Below are 21,773 nucleotides of genomic sequence, written 5' to 3'. Positions count from 1 at the left end.
AACGCTGTCTGTAATAAAAATACAAAAATTAGCCAGGCATTGTGGCATGTACCTGTAATCCCAGCTACTCAGGAGGCAGAGGCAGGAGAACCGGTTGAACCTGGGAGGCGGAGGTTATGGTGAGCCGAGATTGTGCCACTGCACTCCAGCCTGGGCGACAGAGCAAGACTCCATTTAAAAAAAAAAGAAAGAATGGAGCATCAATTACCCTTCTTGCACTTGTTCCTGGGGGGCTCAGAGCCTATCTTTTGCAAGTGTCCTGAGCCTCTTGCAAGCTTTTCATGTGTTTCCTTCCCGGCTTCCTCCTATTTTTCTCATACCTCTGAACTTGCTGTCAGGTGAAAAATCAAGGTGGGTCCAAAACTTAAGAGCTCGTGAATTTGGTGGTGTTGGAGTGTCCTGGACAGTCCAACCCTCGGGGGTGGGGAGTTGGGCAGAGAGGAAGGAGGGCATTCCAGGGGACAGGGCCAGAAGCAGAGGGACTCCAGGCCCAGAGTAGGATTTCCAGGCTGAGGAAAGACAGGCCGTGGGTGGGTAGAGGGTCCAGACCAGGACAGGGACAGAGGGTGTATCTGGAGGATCAGCCACAAATAGCTCCCTCCAGAAAACAGGCAGCGAGTTGGGGGTTGAGCTGTAAGGAGGAAGGGGAGGTGGGACAGAATGGAGGGACCGGTGTTCAGTGAGCTGACTCATCCTATCCTGGCCTATTTCGCCAGGGTCACCCCTGGGAGACTGTGATCCTCCCCTCCAGGTTACTTTCCCACTGGTGCCAGGATTCCCCCAACACCACACTGAGAATCCAGGAGAAGCATCAAATCATATGAGAGATATGAAGAGAGGGAGCAGGATTTCTGGTTGACCAAGAGGATATTTATTGAGGGTTTACTGGGTACAGGGAGAAAGGCTGGATGACTTGGGATGTAGAGAGACCCCTCCCCTGGGATCCTGCAGCTCCAGGCCCCTGTGGGTGGGGTGAGGGTTGGGAACCTACGAACATTCTGCAGAGGCCACTGTCTTCTCCACGGTGCTCCCTTCATGTGTGACCTGGCAGCTGTACCTTCTGCGGGACCTCCACTGCTCGGGCGTCAGGCTCAGGTAGCTGCTGGCTGCGTACTTCTTGCTGTTTGGAGGGTGTGGTCATCTCCACACCCTGGGTGATGGGGGTACCATCTGCCTTCCAGGTCACCGTCAAGATTCCCGGATATAAGTCACTCTTGTGACACACCAGCGTGACCTTGTTGGCTTGGAGCTCCTCAGAGGATGGCGGGAACAGAGTGACCGAGGGAGTGGCCTTGGGCTGACCTGTGTGGACAGAGGAGGGGATGAGAGATGGCAGAGGCAGAGTGGGGTGTTGTGGAGCGCCTCTCTCTGTCTAAAGTCTCTGGGAAGGTTCACGGTGTGGTTGTCTGGTCCACCCAGGGCCTCTCCCTCCCTCTTTATTCCCTCCTTTCCACTGGAACCCTCTGGAGAGCAGACAGCCCTGCACCTTGCTAGGGGCCTTCCCAAGTCACCTTTCCCAGGTGTCCTGGCCCAGTCATTTCCTCTGCAGCCTCGGTTTCCCCGTGTGTACCCAGGGCAGGCTGTGCTCCCTCCTTCCTGGTTTCTGGAGTCTGAGTTTGGAATCTAAGTATCTCCCCCACAGCACACAAAACCGTCCTGGCAGGGAGTGGGGAGGCCCAAGCCTGGCATGGCCTGGAGCTTCCTGTCCCCGGGAACACCAGGCTGTGTCCCAACCTGGCCCATTCAGCTCTCCTGGTGAAGCAGGGGCTCCACCCAGACAAACCCTGGGGCTCTGCCGTCGCCCTGTCCCCACCAGCCCGACCACAGGACTCTTCACATTGGCTGGGTTCTTGGGGCTGCTCCCCCTGACTTCGGGGCACCGCAGCCCCCATGCCCACCCCAGCAGCCTCTGATGCCCCTGGACTTCACCTGGTGGCCATGGAGTTCTCTCTACCCGTTTCCTCCCCGCTAGTCACCTTCTAAAGTGCCCTTCCTCAAATGAAGGCGGGAGATCGACCCGTGAAGAGAGACCGGGCCCCAGAGGTGACGGGGCTCCAGGGACAGACACATCTCTGCCCTAAGAGACCCTCTCCTTTCTTGTGACTGTCCTGGGAGAGCTGGGATGTCCGACCTCACCCAGTTTCACCCATCCCTCTGTGTCCCCATGTCCTCACGACCCAGCACAGGCCACAGAGCTGCAGCCTAGACCCAGAACCCTCTCTGTGCCCTCCATTGGGACTCCCCTTGGGGTAACCCCTGTGTCCCCAGGCCGCTGGGTAGCCCTCCCAGGCTGGATGGGCATCCAGCCTCAGCCTAGACCCTGGGGTCCCAGTGACTGTCTCTAAGGCTACTGCAGGGCCCCTCATCAGAACCGGCCTCTGTCCTTCACTCAGACTTGTGCCCTGGGAGAGGGGAGGAGCCCTAACCCTGCCCAATTCCAACACAGGCCCCAGGACCAGGCTGTGTCCCACTGCTGGAACCTGAAGGTGGCTGCTCCCACTGTGGGAGCCCTTCCTGCCGGTTACCCTGAGACCAGCCCGCTTCCCCCAGATCCCATGGAGAAACGCCATGCTTAAGGCTTGGAGGGCAGAGGGGAAGAAGCCCTAGAAAAAGAAAACAGATTTTTCCAGGGACAGGAGAGGGTGGGACAGGCTGGGAAAGGTTGTGAGAGCCACGTACCTAAAACAGTGAGCTGGGTCCCATGTTAGCCAGGATGGTCTCGATCTCCTGACCTCATGATCCGCCCGTCTCAGCCTCCCAAAGTGCTGGGATTACAGGCTTGAGCCACCGTGCCCGGCCTTGCATATTTAATAGAGGCGGGGTTTCACTGTGTTAGCCAGGATGGTCTCGATCTCCTGGCCTTGTGGTCCCCCCCGCCTTGGCCTCCCACAGTGCTGGGATTACAGGCTGAGCCTCCACGCCCAGCTGTACTACTTTGAATAGGTCTTAATAGGTTTTGATTGTTAATTATTTGTAAATTAATTTCAAAAAGCTTCTACAACATGGATGAAACTTGAAGACATTATACTTAGTGAAATAAGCCAGACACAAAAGGACAAATGTCATTTGAATCCACTTTTATGAGGTACCTAGAATTGGCAAATCCACATAGACAAAAAGTAGAAGAGGTTATCAGGGCGAGGGGGAAGGAAGAATGGGGGACTGTAGTTAGTGGGTTTAGAGTTTCTGTTTGGGAAGATGGAAGAGATGGGGTCCCACGATGTTGCCCAGCTCATCTGGAACTCCTGGGTACAAGCAATCCACCCACCTTGGCCTCCCAAAATGCTGAGATTATAGGTGTGAACCACCACACCTGGCCTCCCATCTCTTCAAATTTCAGAACCTTACCTTTCTATCACTATAACACTATTTCCCTCACAGGATGCATGGTCATTATCAAGAAAGGCAGTAAGGGTGAAGATTTCTAGCATTTCTCTCTCAGTCCAGTTTGGTGCTTGCATCTTATTTTGGGTTGCACTTGACATCTTGACATGTGGAATACTTGTCAATTAGGCTTACAACAGCCTTAGAGTGATCATGTGGGTAACCTTGTTGAGATATGATTAAATTCTAACCAAAATGTAGCATCCAAATATAAGACAAATACTTACATGTGATAAATCCTGCATGAAAGAGAGGATAACAGTGCCCACCTCTTGATAATCTGTCTCAAATCAAGGCAGTAAAATTCCTGCAGAGAAAAAAAACAAAAGCATGTCTGTCAGCTGCTGGCCTGTGTTAGAGAGGGCTCTTTCTAGGGGCACCAGAGGGAATGGAGTGTAATTCAAACTGGAAGCCTTTTAAACCAGAGCTAGCTCACCTATTGAGGCTATACCTTTTAACTCCACTCAACTGCAGTAGTCAGGACTCTTGTTGCAAGTGACAGAAACCCCACTCAAACTAGCTTAAGCCCAAAGACAGGTTTATGGACTGTCTCTTGAAATTCATAGACAAGATAGTTCTATCTCTCAGAACTCACTGGCCTTAAGAAACTGGAGTCAGAGACTCAAATACCACTCTCTCTCTCTGAGATTTGTCCTTATTTCTCAGCAATTCCCCCAATCCTCTAGTTCAAATAATCTGAAGCATGGTTACAGGGAGCTTCTAAATTTTATATTTTGCAATCAGAGAGCCTGGTTCAACTGTCTTTCAGTCTCCGTTCCAAATATCTGTGTAAGGACATTTATTGGACCAGCCTGGGACAGGTGCCTTCCCCTGAATCAATCAGCACTGGACATAGGACGAGTTCACATGATAATCTGGCAACCTAGAAAAACGAAGTAAGAAGTAGAAACAGCCCTTAGAAGATAAGTAATGCCAGACCGACATTGCCATGGGTGTTCTCTCAATCAACAACCCTACCTATCTCTCGGCCTCCCAAAGTGTTGGGATTACAGGCGTGAGCCACCGTGCCTGACCGGGTTTTGTTCTTTCTTAATTTTTTTTTTTCCCCAGAGACGGGTCTAACTATGTTGCCCACACTGGAATGCAGTGGTGTAAACATAGTGCACTACAGCCTTGAACTCTTGGGCTCAAATAATCTTCCTGCCTCAGCCTCCTGGATAGCTGGGGCTACAGGTGTGTATCATCATGCCCAGCTAATTTTTTAAAATTTTATTTTAACTTTTTCTGCAGAAACAAGCTCCTGCCATGTTGCCTGGACTGTTCTCCAATTCCTGACCTCAAGTGATCCTCCCACTTTGGCCTCCCAGTGTTGGGATTACAGGTATAAGCCACTGTTCGAAGCCTTTTATCACATCTTGAAGTCAGTAAGAAATGGATCATCTCATCTGGCTGGGTGCAGTGGCTCATGCCTGTAATTCCAGCACTTTGGGAGGATGAGGCGGGCAGATCATGAGGTCAGAAGATCGAGATCATCCTGGCTAACACGGTGAAACCCCGTCTCTACTAAAAACATAAAAAATTAGCCAGGCATGGCGGTGGGCACCTGTAGTCCCAGCTACTCGGGAGGCTGAGGCAGGAGAATGGCGTGAACCTGGGAGGCGGAGCTTGCAGTAAGCCGAGATCGCACCACTGCACTCCAGCCTGGGTGACAGAGCGAGACTCCATCTCAAAACAAACAAACAAAACAAACCAAAAAAACAAAAACAAAAAAAAGGAAAGAAACAACAAAACCCTAGCAGAATGCTGCCCATAGCTAGTCTTCACTCAGGAATGCCCATTTGGCCACACAGTAGCTCTCAGGAAAAAAACATTAATTAGTTCACCGATAGAGCAAGGAAACTCACTCATTAGCTTTAGGTCTGTTTTAGGGCAGATGGCGTAATTGTATAAAATATCAGGGAGTTATTCAAGAAGCATTCACTGAGAATGTATTCTGTTCATGTTCCACCCTACTCCTTCTACCTTGGTCTTCAGCATCCTGGTTTTCCAGTATCTTTGGGCACTACGCTTTGTTTGTTTTTTGAGACAGAGTCTCACTATGTCTCTGAGGCTGGAGTGCAGTGGTGCCATCGCAGCTCACAGCTCACTGCACCCTCCGCCTCCCGGATTCAAGTGATTCTCAAGTTTCAGCCTCCTGAGTAGCTGGGATTACAAGCACATGCCAACACGCCCATCTAATTTTTGCATTCTTAGTAGACACGAGGTTTCACCATGGTGGCTAGGCTGGTCTCAAACTCCTGGCCCTAAGTGATCCGTCCACCACTGCCTCCCAAAGTCCTGGGATTACAGGCATGAGCCACTGCACACAGCCTGCTGTGCTCGCTTTAAATATGGAAATACTGGTATTTTTGTTGGTGTAATACTATTGTTTTGGCCTGAGTCTGAAATCTGAATTATTTTGTATTGAGACTATTCATGGAGTTTTTTGATTCACTAAAATTCCAAATTGAACAAGGATACATTTAATTAATTTAAAAATAATTTTTCCAGGCCGGGTGCAGTGGCTTGGAATTACACCTGTAATCCCAGCACTTTGGGAGACCAAGGCAGGTGAATCATTTGAGGTCTGAAGTTCAAGACCAACCTGGCCAACATGGCAAAACCCAGTCTCTACTAAAAATACAAAAATTACCCAAGTATGGTGGCGCATGACTGTAATTCCAGTTACTCGGAAGGCTGAAGTGGGAGGATCACTTGAACTCAGGAGGCAGAGGTTGCAGTGAGCCGAGATCTCACCACTGCACTCCAGCCTGGTTGACAGAGCAAGACTCTGTCTCAAAATAATAATAATAATTATTATTATTATTATTTCACACTTCTATACTTTACTATCTCCAAGAGTCAGAAGATAACACCAACAAAGCAAAGCATCTGATGCAAAAATATTATTATTTTTTTTGAGATGGAGTGGTCTCCCTCTGTCACCCAGGCAGGAGCGCAGTGGCACAAACTCGACTCACTGCAACCTCTGCCTCCCGGGTTCAAGCGATTCTCAGCTTCCCTGAGTAGCTGGAGTGATGCACCTGCCACCACACTCTGTCAATTTTTGTATTTTTAGTAGAGATGGGTTTTCGCCATGTTGGCCAGGCTGATTACAAACTCCTGACCTCAGGTGATCCACCTGCCTCAGCCTCACAAAGGACTGGGATTACAGACGTGAGCCACCGTGCCCAGCTACTGATGCAATAATAATATTCTTAACACTGGTTCAAAGACTTTTTGAAGAAGCAGATAATGAGCATGACAGAATCAAAACTGATTTGGGGAATTGATTAAAATCTCTATCTAGGTCAGGCATGATGGCTCACACCTGTAATCTCAGCACTTTGAGAGGCCAAGACAGGTGGATCACTTGAGGTCAGCAGTTCGAGACCAGCCCAGCAAACATGGTGAAATCCCATCTCTATTAAAAATACAAAAATTCGCTGGGCGTGTTGGTGTGCACCTGTAATCCCAGCTACTCAGGAGGCTGAGCCACGAGGATCACTTGAACCCAGGTGGAGGAGGTTGCAGTGAGCCACGATGATGGCTGCACTCTAGCCTGGGCAACCATGTCTCAAAAAAAAAAAAAAAAAATCCCAACTCATACATTTTGAAACTGAAAGAGCAAAAGAAAGCAGAACGATTTTTTTGGAGCAAAACACACTGCTTGCTGTCAATAAAAAGATTACAGTCCTAACCCTTCCCAAATAATTCTGTCAGATAATCTCAAAGTTATCAAAATGAAATGGGATTATTTAAACATGAAGGACTTAAAGAAAATTATTTGGCCAGGCACGGTGACTCACACTTGTAATCCCAGCACTTTGGGAGGCTAAGGCTGCTGGATCACTTGAGGTCAGGAGTTCAAGACCAGCCTGGCCAACACGAAGAAATCCTGTCTCCACTAAACATACAAAAATTAGCCGGGCATGGTGGCGGGTGCCTGTAATCCCAGCTACTCCAGAGGCTGAGGCAAGAGAATCGCTTGAACCCAGGAGGCGGAGGGTGTGCGCCTGTAATCCCAGTTACTGGGGAGGCTGAGGCATGAGAATTGCTTGAGTCCGGGAGACGGAGGTTGCAGTCAACTGAGATCTCACCACTGCACTCCAGCCTGGGTGACAGAATAAGACTCTGCCTCAAAAAAAAAAAAAAAAAAAAAAAAATTATTCAGTGCTATTTTATCTTAAGTGTTTTATGATTAAATGTCTATAATTGTCTATTACACTGTTTATTATTTTTATTTTATTAAACTTTAGGTTCATGGGGCACATGTGCAGGTGTGTTCCATGAGTACACTGCAAAATGCTAAGGTTTGGGCTTCTAGTGAACCCATCACCCAAACACTGACCATAGTACCCAATAAGGAGTTTTTCAACCCTTTTCCCTCCTTCCCTCCCCACCTGTGGAGTTCCCAGTGTCTGTTATTTCCATCTTTATGTCCATTTGAACCCACTGTTTAGCTATTTATTTATTTATTTTTTGAGGCAGTCTCGCTCCTTCACCCCGGCTGGAATGCAGTGGCTGCATCTCAGCTCACTGCAACTTCCCCCTCCCGGGTTCAAGAGATTGTCCTGCCTCAGCCTTGAGTAGCTGCGATTACAGGCATGCACCACCACACCGGGTAAACTTTTGCAATTTTAGTAGAAATGGGGTTTCACCATGTTGGCCAGGTTGGTACCGAACTCCTGGCCTCAACTGATCCACCTGCTCTACCCTCCCAAAGTGCTGGGATTATAGGCATGAGCCACTGCACCTGGCCTATTTTTAAATACTTTTTGTGGAGTCGGGGGTGGGACGGGGTCTCACTCTGTCACCCAGGCTGGGGTGCAATGGCTCAATCATGTTTCCCTGCAGCCTCAAATTCCTGAGCTCAAGTGATCCTCCCACCTCAGCCTCCCGAGCAGCTGGGACTACAGGCACGCACCACCATGCCCAGCTCATTTTTCTATTTTTTGTGGAGACAAGGTCTTGCTATGTTGCCTAGGTTGGTCTCAAACTACTGAGCTCAAGCAATCTACCCACCTTGGCTTCCCAAAGTGCTGGGATTACAGGCATAAACCACTGTCCCTGGCCTAATAATGTAGGATCTTACTGAATGCTTCATAATATGATTTTAAAAGTTTGTATTTGAAATGTATTTAAATATGTAGTTTGATCTTTTGAAAAACATATGAATTCCTAAGAGATTATAAAATACTAGTTGTGCCCAGGAGGTGGAGGTTGCAATGAGCAGAGATTGCACCACTGCACTCCAGCCTGGGTGACAGAGCAAAACTCCAACTCAAAAAAAAAACTAGTTGTGTTAGGGTTCAAACCAGAGAAGCAGAACCAGTAGGATACACAGATCCAGACATAGATAAACATATAGGGACACACATCTGTATAGATTTATAAAAGGCTGTCTTCTGACCAGGCACAGTGGCTCACGCCTGTAATCCCCGCACTTTGGGAGGCCGAGGCAGGCAGATCACCTGAGGTCAGGAGTTTGAGACCAGCCTGGCCAACACGATGAAACTCTGTCTCTACTAAAAACACAAAAATTAGCCAGGCGTGGTGGTGCATGCCTGTAGTTCCAGCAACTCGGGAGGCTGAGGCAGAATTGCTTGAACCCGGGAGGCGGAGGTTACAGTGAGCCAAGATTGTGCCACTGCACTCCAGCCAGGGTGACAAAACTAGACTCCGTCTCAAACAAACAAAAAAGCTATATACAGACATACATCTAGATAGATAGATAGATTGGTAAAAGCTTGGCTTCTGCATTTGTGGGGTTGGCTAAGCAAGCCCAGAGCCCGCAGGACTGGCCGTCAGGAAACGACAATCACCGGTGGGCTGGAGTCGCACAGGCAGGGCCAAAGCTTGCTTTTCACAGGCACTCAGGAAGAAAGATCCAGAGGGAAGGGAGCACAATTGTGGACTCGGCTGCTATTTGAAGTCTGTGCTCCAGGAAGTCCTAAGCCCTCTCTTTTTTTAAAAAACATAAACTTTTTGGCTGGGTGTGGTGGCACGTGCTGTAGTCTCAGCTGCTCAGGAGGTTGGGGCAGGAGAATTGCTTGAGCACAGGAGTTAGAATCTAGCCTGAGCAGCATACCAAGACCTTGGTTCTAAAAAAAGGTTTAAAAAATAGTCCGGCCGCGGTGGCTTACGCTTGTAGTCCCAGCACGTTGGGAGGCCAAGGCGGGTGGACTGCTTGAAGCCAAGAGTTCAAGACCAGCCTGGCCAACACGGTGAAACCCCATCTCCACTAAAAATACAAAAATCAGCCAGGCGCGGTGGTGCATGCCTGTAATCCCAGCTGCTCGGGAGGCTGAGGTGGAAGAATTGCTTGAACCTGGGAGGCAGAGGTTGCAGTGAGCCAACATCGCACTGCTGCATTCCAGCCTGGGTGACAGAGCAAGACCCTGTCTCAAAAAAATAAATACAAAAGATTTTAAAAATAAAACACTTTTAATTTCTTAATTATTTTTTCTTTAGCAGCACATTGAGAAGTTGAGTACACTTTTTAAAACAGTTTTAGAATTACAGACAAATTGCCAAGACAGCAGAGTTCGCACATACCCTTGTACCTGGCTTCCTTCTTATGAACATCTTAAATTAGTATGGTAAATTGCTACAGGTAAAAACCTGGCTAGGGATGGTACCTCACGCCTATGATCCCAGCACTTTGGGAAGCCAAAGTGGGAGGATTACTTGAGTCTTGGAATTCAAGACTAGCATGGGAAATACAGTGAAACCTTGTTTCAGTTTAAAAAAAATTTTAAGGCCGGGAGCGGTGGCTCACACCTATAATCCCAGCACTTTGGGAGGCCAAGGCGGGCAGATGACCTGAGGTCGGGGGTTCGAGACCAGCCTGACCAACATGGAGAAACCTCGTCTCTATTAAAAATACAAAATTAGCCAGACGTGGTGGCGCGCGCCTGTAATCCCAGCTACTCGGGAGGCTAATGCAGAAGAATCGCTTGAAACCAGGAGGCAGAGGCTGCGGTGAGCTGAGATCTTACCACTGCACTCCAGCCTGGCCAAGAAGAGCAAAACTCCGTCTCAAAAAAAAATATTTAACGAAAAAATTTTTGGAGAGGTGGGGTCTTGCCCTGTTGACCAGGCTGGAGCATAGTGGCACAGTCACAGCTCACTGCAGCCTCAAACTCCTGGGCTCAAGCAATTCTCCCTCCTCAACCTCCCTAGCAGCTTGGCCTGTAAGTGCATACCACCATGCTGACTAACCAAAAGAAAAAAAAAAAATCTTAGAGAGATGTAGTCTCGCTATATTGCCCAGGCTAGTCTCACACTCCTGACCTCAGGATCTTCCCACTTTAGCCTCCCAAAGTACTAGGATGTGAGTCACCATCCCCGGCACCAATAAACCAATACCGATACATTATTATACATTATTATCAACTAAGGTTCATCTTTACTATTCTTTACTATTTCCCCTGTCCTTTTCCTGTCCCAAGATCTCATCCAGGAGACCATACTATGTTTAGTTTTTAAGTCTCCTCAGGATTGCCGGAGTGCAGTGACTCTATCTCAGCTCATTGCAACTTCTGACCTCTGAGTTCAAGCGATTCTCCTGCCTCAGCCTCCCAAGTTGCTGGGATTACAGGCTCCTGCCACCATGCGCGGCTAATTTGTTTGTTTTTTGAGAGGGAGTCTCCCTGTCGCCCAAGCTGGAGTATAGTGGGGCAATCTTGGCTCACTGCAACCTCTGCTTCCTGGGTTCAAACGATTCTCCTGCCTCAGCCTCCTGAGTAGCTGGGATTACAGGTGTGTGCCACCACACGCTGGTTTTATTTTTTTTGAGACAGAGTTTGAGATGGGGTTTCACCACGTTGGCCAGGCTGGTCTCGAACTCCTGGCCTCAGGTCATCCACCCACCTCAGCCTCCCAAAGTGCTGGGATTACAGGTGTGAGCCACCTGCCCAGCTTGGCTAGTTTTTTGTTTTTTTAATGCAGTAGCTGGGGTCTTGCTATGTTGCCCAGGCCTCCCAAAGTGCTAGGATTACAGGCGTGAGCCACCGCTCCTGGCCTAGGAGGTCACTGTGATACCCTGTTTGAAGGGGATGGGGCCTGGACAGGACAGAGGCTGTGATGGGAGCCCCCTCTTCCCTTCCCATCTATGACTCTCACTGCTCTTACCCAGTTTTCTATGCTTCCAGTTTAAGTTTTAAATTTTATTTTTTTAGAGACAGGGTCTCAGTCTGTTGTCCAGGCTGGAATACAGTGGTGTGATCACAGCTCACTGCAGACTCCATTCCTAGGTGCAAGTGATCCTCTCGCCTCAGCCTTACAAGCAGCTGAGATGATGTGCATGGGCCACCACGCTGTGCTAGTTATTAATTATTGGGTAGAGACAGGGTCTCCTTCGATTGCCCAGACTCGTCTCAAACTCCTGGTCTCAAGCATCCTCGCACCTTGCCCTTCCAAAGTGCTGGGATTACAGGCGACCCCGCTCTGCCTCTCCAGTCCCTGACCATCCCCACAGGCCAGCCCCAAAAAGCCTAGCAACGAGGGAGCCAGGCTAGGACAGGAAACACGCAGCAACCTCCTCTCGCGCCCATTTTTTTGGGGGCAGGCGTGAGAGGACCTAGGCCTGCTGTGTATGCAGTAATGCCTGCACCTGATCTGCCAGTCGATACTGGAGTGTCCAGTGCCATCCAGGGCACCATACTACTCTACGCTGTGCCCGTAGTTCCACACACAGCTCATGTTGCCTGAGAACAGGAGGCTGAAGAGAGGAAGGGGTGGGCCAGGGCCCCAGGCCACCCTGGGCTCCAGGAACCCAGGCTCACCTCCTAGGAGATGGCATGGGGAAGGGGGTGGCCTGCCCAATGGTCTGCAGCTCCTGCAGTGACAGCTGGTTGAGGGCAAACCCCTTGGTCTCAGCTATGAACATGCCTTTCCCTGGAGGCCTCATGGGCCCTGTGGAAAGGCATCTGAGTGCCGGACAAAGTGGCACTGAGGCAGCTTCGTCCATGCCCTGATCTTCCTCCAGGGCCTGCGCCCCTGGCTTTTTTTTGTTGTTTGATACAAAGTCTCGTTCTGTTGCCCAGGCTGGAGGGCAGTGGCATGAACTCACCTCACTGCAACCTCCACCTCCCTGAAGGAGAGGAGGAGCAGGGGCTCAGGTGGAGGCTCAGGCAAGGTCTACCTGTGACACTGGGACCCTGCAGGCCTGGGTCACCCCTGGAAAAAGTGTCGTCCTGCAGCAGTCCACCTGAATGAGGGATCCAGTGATCTCCCAGGAGAAATCGGTCTTAAGGGAAAAAGAGGCCGGATGTGGGGCCGTGTGAACCAAGGACTGGGTCTGAGCTGTGGGGCCTCAGGGGTGAGGCTTTGCCCGGAACACCCGAAGCCTGAGCCTCTGTCACTCAGCATCTCCGAGCGGGGCCGGAACAGGGGAGGAGGCCCGCGTTGGGTATGACTTGGCCATGGGAGGTTTCTTCTGAGGACCCCAGAAATAGCTGGGGCTCATTTAAGGGCTGCTCCTAGCAGCTGAGACGCCCTGCTCCTCATTCAAGTAGAGAGGGCAGAGGCAGAGGTGCTGTGAGTGATGGTCCTGTTCTCTTACTGTTTTTTGTTTTTAGAGACAAGGTCTCATTCTCGATCATAGCTCACTGCCGCCTCAATCTCCTGGGCTCAAGAGATCCTCCTGCCTAAGCCTCCTGAGTAGCTGGGACCACAGGAACATGCCACCATGTCCAGCTAATTTTTAATTTTTTGTAAAAATAGGGTCTTGCTATATTGCCCAGGGTGGTCTGAAACTCCTGGGTTCAAGCAATCCTCCTGCCTTGGCCTTCCAAAGGGCTGGGATTCCAAATGTGAACCACCACACCTGGCCTGTTTTTTGTTGTTTTTGAGATGGCGTTTCACTCTTGTTGCCAAGGCTGAAGTGCAAGGGTGCGATCTTGACTCACTGCAACTTCCATCTTCCAGGTTCAAGATTCTCCTGCCTCAGCCTCCCAAGTAGCTGGGATTACAGGCATCCGCCACCACGCCCAACTAGTTTTTGTATAGTAGAGACAGGGTTTCACTATCTGTCGACTAGGCTGGTCTCGAACCCTGAGCTCACGTGATCCACCTACCTCGGCCTCCCAAAGTGCTGGGATTGCAGGCGTGAGCCACTGCGCTCGGCCTAGACTGTTGTTGAAGCCTGTTTTCCTCTTCTCGTTCCTCAGTTCATTTCTTTTCTTTTACAACCTCCCCCAATCACTGCTCTGCCCATCCGAAAGCTATGCTTGGCACTGGACTGAACAGAACCCCCTAGCCTCAAGTTCCAAACCCACGCCCTCCAACAGCCAGGCTTTCATATGGGAAGCTTCAAAGCCTTGTGACAGCCTGGCTGAACCTCTCCAGCCTGGGCGCCCCCTCCAATTCCTGCCCCTGAAAACAGACATCTCCTCAGGCCACCTGCCAAAGAAGCCTGTCCAGAAGCCTCAGGCACCCGCTCCTGGAAGGCTGTACTCTTCACCTTCACAACAAAGGGCATGTCCACCCAGTCCTGCTAAGCACACTCCTGTGCCCCTGGGCCCTGAACTGTCCGTTGCTCAGGCTGGGATGCCTTCTCAGTCTTCCGCCTGCTGCAGACTTGGCTCAGCTTAAAGCACTCCATGAAACTGGGGTGTGGCATCTGCCTCAAGGAGCATTTCTACAACCTCTGTTGCCTCTACCGCAAAAAACTCCACCTCTGAACGCTGAATGAGAACTGCATGATTGTAAGGAAGAAAAGGGGGTGGGCGTTGCGGCTCACACCTATAATCCCAGAACTTTGGGAGGCTGAGGCAGGTGGATCACTGAAGGCCAGGAGATCGAGGCCAGCTTGGCCAACATGGTGAAATTCCGTCTCTACCGAAAATATAAAAATTAGCTGGGCACAGTTGGTTAGCCTATAATCCCAGCACTCTGGGAGGCCGAGGCAGGCACCTGAGGTCAGGACTCTAAGACCAGCCTGGCCAACATGGTGAAACCCTATCTTTACTTAAAAAAATGCAAGTTGGCCGGCCACGGTAGCTCACACCTGTAATCCCAGCACTTTGGAAGATCGAGGTGGGCACATCACAAGGTCAAGAGATGGGGACCATCCTGGCCAACATGGTGAAACCCCACCTCTACTAGAAATTAGCCAGGCGTGGTGGCGTGCATCTGTAATCCCAGCTACTTGGGAGGCTGAGGCAGGAAAATCGCTTGAACCTGGGAGGTTAAGGTTGCAGTGAGCTGAGATCACGCCACTGCACTCCAGCCTGGGGAACACAGCAAGACTTCCTTTAAAAAAAAAAAAAAAAAAAAGCAAAAGTTAGCTGAGTGTGGTGGTAGCACACATCTATAATCCCAGCTACTTGAGAGGCTGAGGTAGAAAGGTCACCTGAGCCTGGGAAGTCGAGGCTGCAGTGAACCAAGATCATGCCACTGTACTCCAGCCTGGGCAACCAGAGGGAAACCCCGTTTCAAAAACAAAACAGGCCAAGTGCATACACTCATGCATGCCTGTAATCCCAGCTACTCAGGAGGCTGAGGCAGAAGAATCACTTGAACCCAGGAGGCCGAGGGTGTAGTGAGCCAAGATCTCACCACTGCACTCCAGCCTGGGCGACACAGCAAAACTCCGTCTCAAAAACAGAAAAATAAAACCACAATTTGGGTAAGTAGATATCTGGTTCCCTGAACTGTCCGGGTATGGACGGCCTTCCCATTGGATTGGGATGGGACGCTGATCTCGGACTGCACACGTCCACCCATCTGCCACCTGCCAGGGTCTCCTTCCTGATCCAGCCCAGAGCATGCCAGGGGCACTCACTTCATGTAGTAGCTGGCAGATTCTAGGTAGGATGTAGGCTCCTGGCCAGACCACATCACCACGGCAGGGTGATTCTTGTCTCTGTGCACCAGTTCTTCCATCACCCACATGTAGTGATGCATAGACACGTTGTTGAAGAGCTGCCGGGGGCCAGGAGGGAAGGGACGGAGGCACGGTGTGGCCCATGGGCTGGCCAGGCGGAGCAGATGCACAGCAGGGACTCATGGCAGCACCAGGCCCACAGCGGGACACTCATCAATAACCACAATTCCATATCAGTCACACATCTGCAGCATCTCTGCGTAGGGATAGTGGCTGGTGCAGAAGGTGTTGGTGCCAAGCCAGCGAAGCAGGTTGAAGTCCTTCACCAGCAGCAGACAGTCGAAGTCCTTCCCTCGGATCTAGAGGACAGCAGAGCCTAGTGATCCCTGTCCCTGTCAAAACTGCACTTCCTCCAATGGCAGGACTCTGGAGAGCCACCCTATGAGCCCCCTCTCCAGCCCAAGCACCAGCTCCACAGTGGGGTGGTATAGAGCCATTTGCCTCATTGCCCTGGGCTGCCCTCAGCTATGGGACACAGGGAAGGCGAAAATGGAAGGTGACCAGCAGCAGCCCCCACGAGGACCCAGGAGCCCCAATGCACGCCTGCATCCTCATGCTTGTTGACGCTGTGGAAATAGAAAGGTTTCCCATTGATGAGGAACTGGCTCTCGGTGACAGCCACGGTGCGGATAGCCACAGGGAGTGTGTAGAAGTCATAAAAAGGCCCCAGTGATGTCTGTGCAGTCAGCCACACCTACGACAGCCAAAGCGCCAGGTGTGAGCACCCCGACAGCCTGAGCCCCATCTGGCCTGGCCTGCCCTGCAGCAGGAAGACCCCCAGTGCACCCCAGCAGCTGCCTCGGGGCCTGCAGAGAAGCAGCAATCAGAGGCTCTACCCTTTCCTGGCTGACCTTGGGACCTGCCCTTCAAAATTGGGCCTTCTCCTTGACCAGACGAGGTGGCTCATGCCTGGAATCCCCACGCTTTGGGAGGCTAAGGCAGGAGGATCACTTGAGACCAGGAGTTCAAGACCAGCCTGGGCAACAGAATGAGACCCCAACTCTATAAAAAAGATTTTGTTCTGAGACAATCTCACTCTGTCGCCCAGGATGAAGTGCAGTGGCGTGATCTCAACTCACCGCAGCCTCTGCCTCCCAGGTGCAAGCACTTCTCCTGCCTCAGCCTCCCGAGTAGCTGGGATTACAGATGCCCAGCAAATTTGCATATTTTAGTAGAGACAGTGTTTCACCGTGTTGGCCAGGCGGGTCTTGAACTCCTGGCCTCAAGTGATCTGCCCGCTTCAGCCTCCCAAAGGGCTGGGATTACAGATGTGAGCCACCATGCCCGGTCTACAGATAAAATTGTTTTAATTAGCCAGGCATGGTAACATGTGCCTATAGTCCCAGCAACTCAGGAGGCCAAAGTAGGAGAACTGCTGCTGCCTGGGAGCTCAAGGCTGCAGTGAGCTGTGATCAGGCCAGCGCACTACAACCTAGGTGACAGAGACCATCTCAAAAAAACAAAAACAAAAAAATAAAACAAAAAAAAACATTTGGGCCCCCCACCAAAGGTGGGAAACATCAGAGAGCTCAGAGGACCGCGCCTGCCCGTTCACCTGTCCCGGGCTCCTGCTGAAGCCAGGGCTGCCAGCGGGGGCAAAAGACCTCCCTTAAACAAGTCCCGAACCACCATTACCTCCCCCGAGTACAGGTAGGCGGGGTGTTCGTGCATCAGGTCTGGCCACCAGAGGCTGGCACCCGGCACCTTCACCTGGCCCTGGGTCCCAGCCCCATTGGCCACGACTTCTGCATCCAAATGTTTTCTGCATCCAAAAGACGCACTTCCAACTCGAACTGGTTACTGCACTTGATGGAGATCTGGTAATTCACCAGCCCTGGAGGAGGCAAGAGAGACCAGGACTTAGGGAGGGACACGATCTGGGTCACACAAATGGGAATGCCCCACAGCGGCCACTCCCAGGCAGCCATTTGCTTCTGTTGCTTTTTTTTTTTTTTTTTTTTTTTTGAGACAGAGTCTCGCTCTGACACCCAGGCTGGACTGTAGTGCCGTGATCTCGGCTCACTGCAACCTCTACCTCTGGAGTTCAGTTGATTCTCCTGCCTCAGCCTCCTGAGTACCTGGGATTATAGACATGCACAACCATGCCTGGTGAATTTTTGTATTTTTAGTAGAGACAGGTTTTGCCATGTTGGCCAGGCTGGTCTCGAACTCCTGACCCTACATGATCCACCTACCTCAGCCTCCCAAGGTGCGGGGATTACAGGCATGAGCCACTGCGCCTGGCGTGTTTTTTTTTATTTAAAAAAACTTTTTTTGGGCCGGGTGTGGTAGCTCACGCCTATAATCCCAGTACTTTGGGAGGCCGAGAGGGGTGGATCACCTGAGGTCAGGAGTTCCAGACCAGCCTGGTCATCACGGTGAAACCCTATCTCTATTAAAAATACAAAAATTAGCCGGGCGTGGTGGCACATGCCTGTAATCCCAGCTACTTGGGAGGCTGAGGCAGGAGAAAAGCTTGCACCTCAGAGGTGGAGGTTGCAGTGAGCCAAGATCGTGCCATTGCACCACTCCATCCTGGGTGACAAGAGCAAGATTTTGTCTCCAAAAAAAAAAAAAAAAAAACTTTTCTTTGGCCAGGCACAGTGGTCACACCTGTAATCCCAACACACCAACACAGGGGAGGCTGAGGTGGGAGGATCACTTGAGTCCAGGAGTTCAAGACCAGCCTGGGTAACATAGGGAAACCACATCTTCCCTAAAAATAACAAAAATTAGCTGGGCATGGTGGTGCTTGCCTGCAATCCCAGCAGCCCCAGGTACTTGGGAGGCTGAAGTGCGAGGACTGCTTGAGCCAGGAGACTGGGACTGCAGTGAGCTATGATCTTGAGGCAGAGTAGGTAGTCAAGGAAGCAACCGTGTCCTTCAGACGTGCCAACCACGGCACTGAGCACCCAGAGGATGACCCAGAAAGTGCTTAGAATAACACCTCTTCCCAGCTCCTTAGGAATTCATCATGGAAGACTCCTAGAAAGGGAGTTTCCCCACCAATAACCAGCACTCTCTCATCCTTACAAGCAGCCTGCCCTGAATTCTCTCTCTCAGGGTGAACCATGTATTTTGCACTTCACTATGTTTTTTGAGATGGGGTCTCGCTCTGTCACCCAGGCTGTCTCAGCCTCCCGAGTACCTGGGATTATATAATTGAGTGTTGCAATCTCAGCTCACTGCAACCTCCACCTCCCGGGTTCAAGCAGTTCTCCCATCTCAGCCTCCCTAGTAGCTGGGATTACAGGCACATGCCACCACACCCAGCTAATGCTGTCCAGGCTGGTTTGAACTACTGAGCGCAAGTGATCCACCCGCCTCGGCCTCCTAAAATGCTGGGATTACAGGCATGAGCCACTGTGCCTGGGCTATTCTTCACTTAACTTACAAAATACTTTTCCCTTTACAATAAATTGCTGTATGCTGTATCATCTTTGCTGTGTGATTCTCATTTAAATTCTTCTTTATTTTAATTATTTATTCTTTTTGAAACAGGGTCTTACTATGTTGCCCAGGCTGGTCTTGAACTTCTGAGCTCAAGTGATCCGCTCACCGTGGCCTTCCAAAGTGCTGGGATGACAGGCATTAGCCACCACACCCAGCCTAAATTCTTTGAAACTTACAACTGCGGCCCCACAATAGCTGTCAATCATCACACCACTGCCATCCAGCCTGGGCGACAGTGCAAGACCTCCTCTCACAAAAGGAAAAAGATATATTAAAAAAAAAATTTTTTTTTTAAATTTTTCTTAAACAAAGGGTATCCCAGCCATGCACAGTGGGATAATCCTTGCACTTTGGGAGGCCGAGGCGGGTGGATCATCTGAGGTCAGGAGTTCAAGACCAACCAGGCCAACATGGTGAAACCCCATCTCTACTAAAAAACATAAAAATATTAGCTGGATGTGGTGGAAGGTGCCTGTAATCCCAGCTACTTGGGAAGCCGAGGCAGGAGAATCACTTGAACTTGGGAGGCAGAGGTTGCAGCGAGCCCAAGATTGCACTAGCGTTCTCCAGTCTGGGCTCCTACAGAGTGAGACTCCAGCTCAAAAACAAATACAAATAAAAAAGACAGGGTCTCCCTCTGTTGCCCAGACCAGAGCGCAGTGACGCAGTCACAGCTAACTGCACCCTTGACCTCCCAGGCTCAACTGATTCTCCTGCCTCAGTAGCTGGGAATACCGGCATACATCACCGTGCCTGGCGAATTTTAAAATTTTTTGTGCTGATGGTCTCGCTATGTTGCCCAGGCTGGTCTTGAACTCTTGGCCTGAAGTGATCCTCCTACCAAGTCCTCCTTACAAAGAGCTGGGATGACAGGCGTGAGCCACTGCACCCGGCCTCCCGAAGCTGCCTGTTCCTTGAGTACGATGTGTAGCAGGGGGAGCTAGAGTGAGAGTAGCACCGTGGGGAAGGGACAGGACTGCCACCCTGAGCTATGTGATGTTAGACCAGACCCCTCTTCTCCAAGCGAGATCAGCCACATGAGTGATCTCGAGCCCGTGCCCGCTCAGACAGCCTGGATTTTAGCTTCATAGGTGGTTGGGAACCTGTGAAGGTTTAGAGATGCTGGGAGAACCTTTTTCCTGGGAGACCTTTCCAAATACGGAACAAACAGAGCCACTCAGGGCCCCGCTGAGGGAGGATCCTACCAGAAGCTCTCACCACTGTCTTCCTCCACACGGGTGGTGATGGTGATGTCATCGATGTAGGTAGTTGGTGTCGTGTACAGAAGCACAGACCGCTGCAGTCCCGCATAGTTGAAGAAGTCAAAGTCTGTGTTCTGGACAAAGTAACCCTTGGGATACCTAGGGCGGGAGGACTGTGGTTCGCTGGGCCCTTGCCATGGGTCTTTTGCCCTCAGTTCACTTGCCTCCCCAGATCGGGGCCTTCTCTCTGTGTAGGCCACCCTGTCCCTGGCAGGAAGACCACAGGGTGGGGTGGGAAGGTGGGTGTCTGCAGTGGAGGCAGGATGGTATCCACTTGGAGGTGTTGGTCATGTACGGATGGTCCCTGGTGGCAGGGTGGGGGGTGAGCGTGCTGTTGATGGCGACAGTGACGCAGAGGCGGGGCAGGGGCCCCACCGGGAACAGGCTGCTGATGTTGGTCTCGAAGGGGAGGTAGCCCCTTTCATGCTCTAGCGTGTTGACCCCATTCACCCACTGCAGACATAGGAGATATGCATGGGGCGGGGGCAGGTCGGGGCATGAGGAGGGGCTCTGCTATCGGGCACGACCTCACATAACCTGCAGCATGGGGCTCAAGGGCCTGCCAGCCAGACGGGAAGAATGACATCCCAGTGGGGTAGATCAGGCCGCCTATCCCCCTACACAGGGCACAGCCCCCAGGGCAGGGTAAGGCCCCCCACCGTCCCACCCCAGGAGACAGGCTGTGGGTGGCATCCGAGGGTCCCATGCTGTTCAGCAGCTGTGCCCACCCACCCGCCCTGCCTGCTCCTGGCCACACTGACCACGATGGCATAGAAGTGGGCACTGCCAATCCTCAGCACCACTCTTGTGCACAGGTCCTGGATCCATCGCTCCAGCAGGGTCACCTCCCGTTCATACCACACCCAGCTGACAAAATGCCATAGCCGCCAGTCCTGGCTGATGTCGATCAAGATGGAGGGAACCGGTACGTCCAAGGTGGGGCCCGACTGCGAAGAGAAGGGCCTGGCTCAGCTCCTAGGCCCCCAAAGGGATGCGGGACCAGTGTGCTGCACAGCTGTGCCCCCAGGCCTAGCACAAGCCCTGACACATGGTGGGGACTCCTGGCGGAAAAGACAGATAACTTGCTGATGACAGGTCCACTGCCAGGACGGTCTGTGCATCTGGGCCAGTGGGGCCCGGAGATCCTCGTTGGAGCGGATGGGACCCAGCATCTCCCGAGACGGGTGAACCCAGGGGCACATCCCAGCCCGAGGCAAGAAGGTTCAGACCTGTGACTAAGATGCAAATGACCCACTGCCTGTCACAGGGAGGAAGGCTGGTTAGGAGGACGGGAGGGCTTTGCTTAGGACACTGTGAGTGAGGCCCACGCTAGCAGCCAGCCCTCTCCTCTCTTTCTCTTGTACTGAATACCACAAAGTCAGAAACACAGGATGTAGGCTGGGCACAGTGGTTCACACCTGTAATCCCAGCACTTTGAGAGGCGGAGGCAGGCAGATCACAAGGACAGGAGTTCAAGACCAGCCTGGCCAGTATGGTGAAACCCCATCTCCACTAAAAATACAAAAATTAGTGGGTGTGGCAGCGGGCATCTGTAGTCCCAGCTACTCGGGAGGCTGAGGCAGGAGAATCGCTTGAACCCAGGAGATGGAGGCTGCACTGAGCCAAGATCGTGCCATTGCACTCCAGCCTGGGTGACAGAGCAAGACTCCGTCTCAAAAAAAAAAAAAAAAAGAAAAAGAAAAAGGATGTAGACCAGACAAACGCGGACCAGACCTCACTGGATCCCACTTCTCTGCTGACCACTTCCAAGTCAGGAGCGG

General features: G+C 51.4%; 1 pseudogene; it reads right to left on the bottom strand.

Moving 5' to 3' along the window:
• Nucleotides 1–1,276: 1,276 nt before the first annotated feature.
• Nucleotides 1,277–20,866, bottom strand: LOC103223016 (beta-glucuronidase-like; annotated as a pseudogene).
• Nucleotides 20,867–21,773: the final 907 nt, after the last annotated feature.

The sequence above is a fragment of the Chlorocebus sabaeus genome, chromosome 19, assembly GCF_047675955.1.
Source record: "Chlorocebus sabaeus isolate Y175 chromosome 19, mChlSab1.0.hap1, whole genome shotgun sequence".
NCBI classification, from domain to species: Eukaryota; Metazoa; Chordata; class Mammalia; order Primates; family Cercopithecidae; genus Chlorocebus; species Chlorocebus sabaeus.
The sequence above is the reverse complement of the archived record's forward strand: the minus strand, read 5'-3'. Positions and strand labels throughout refer to the sequence as shown.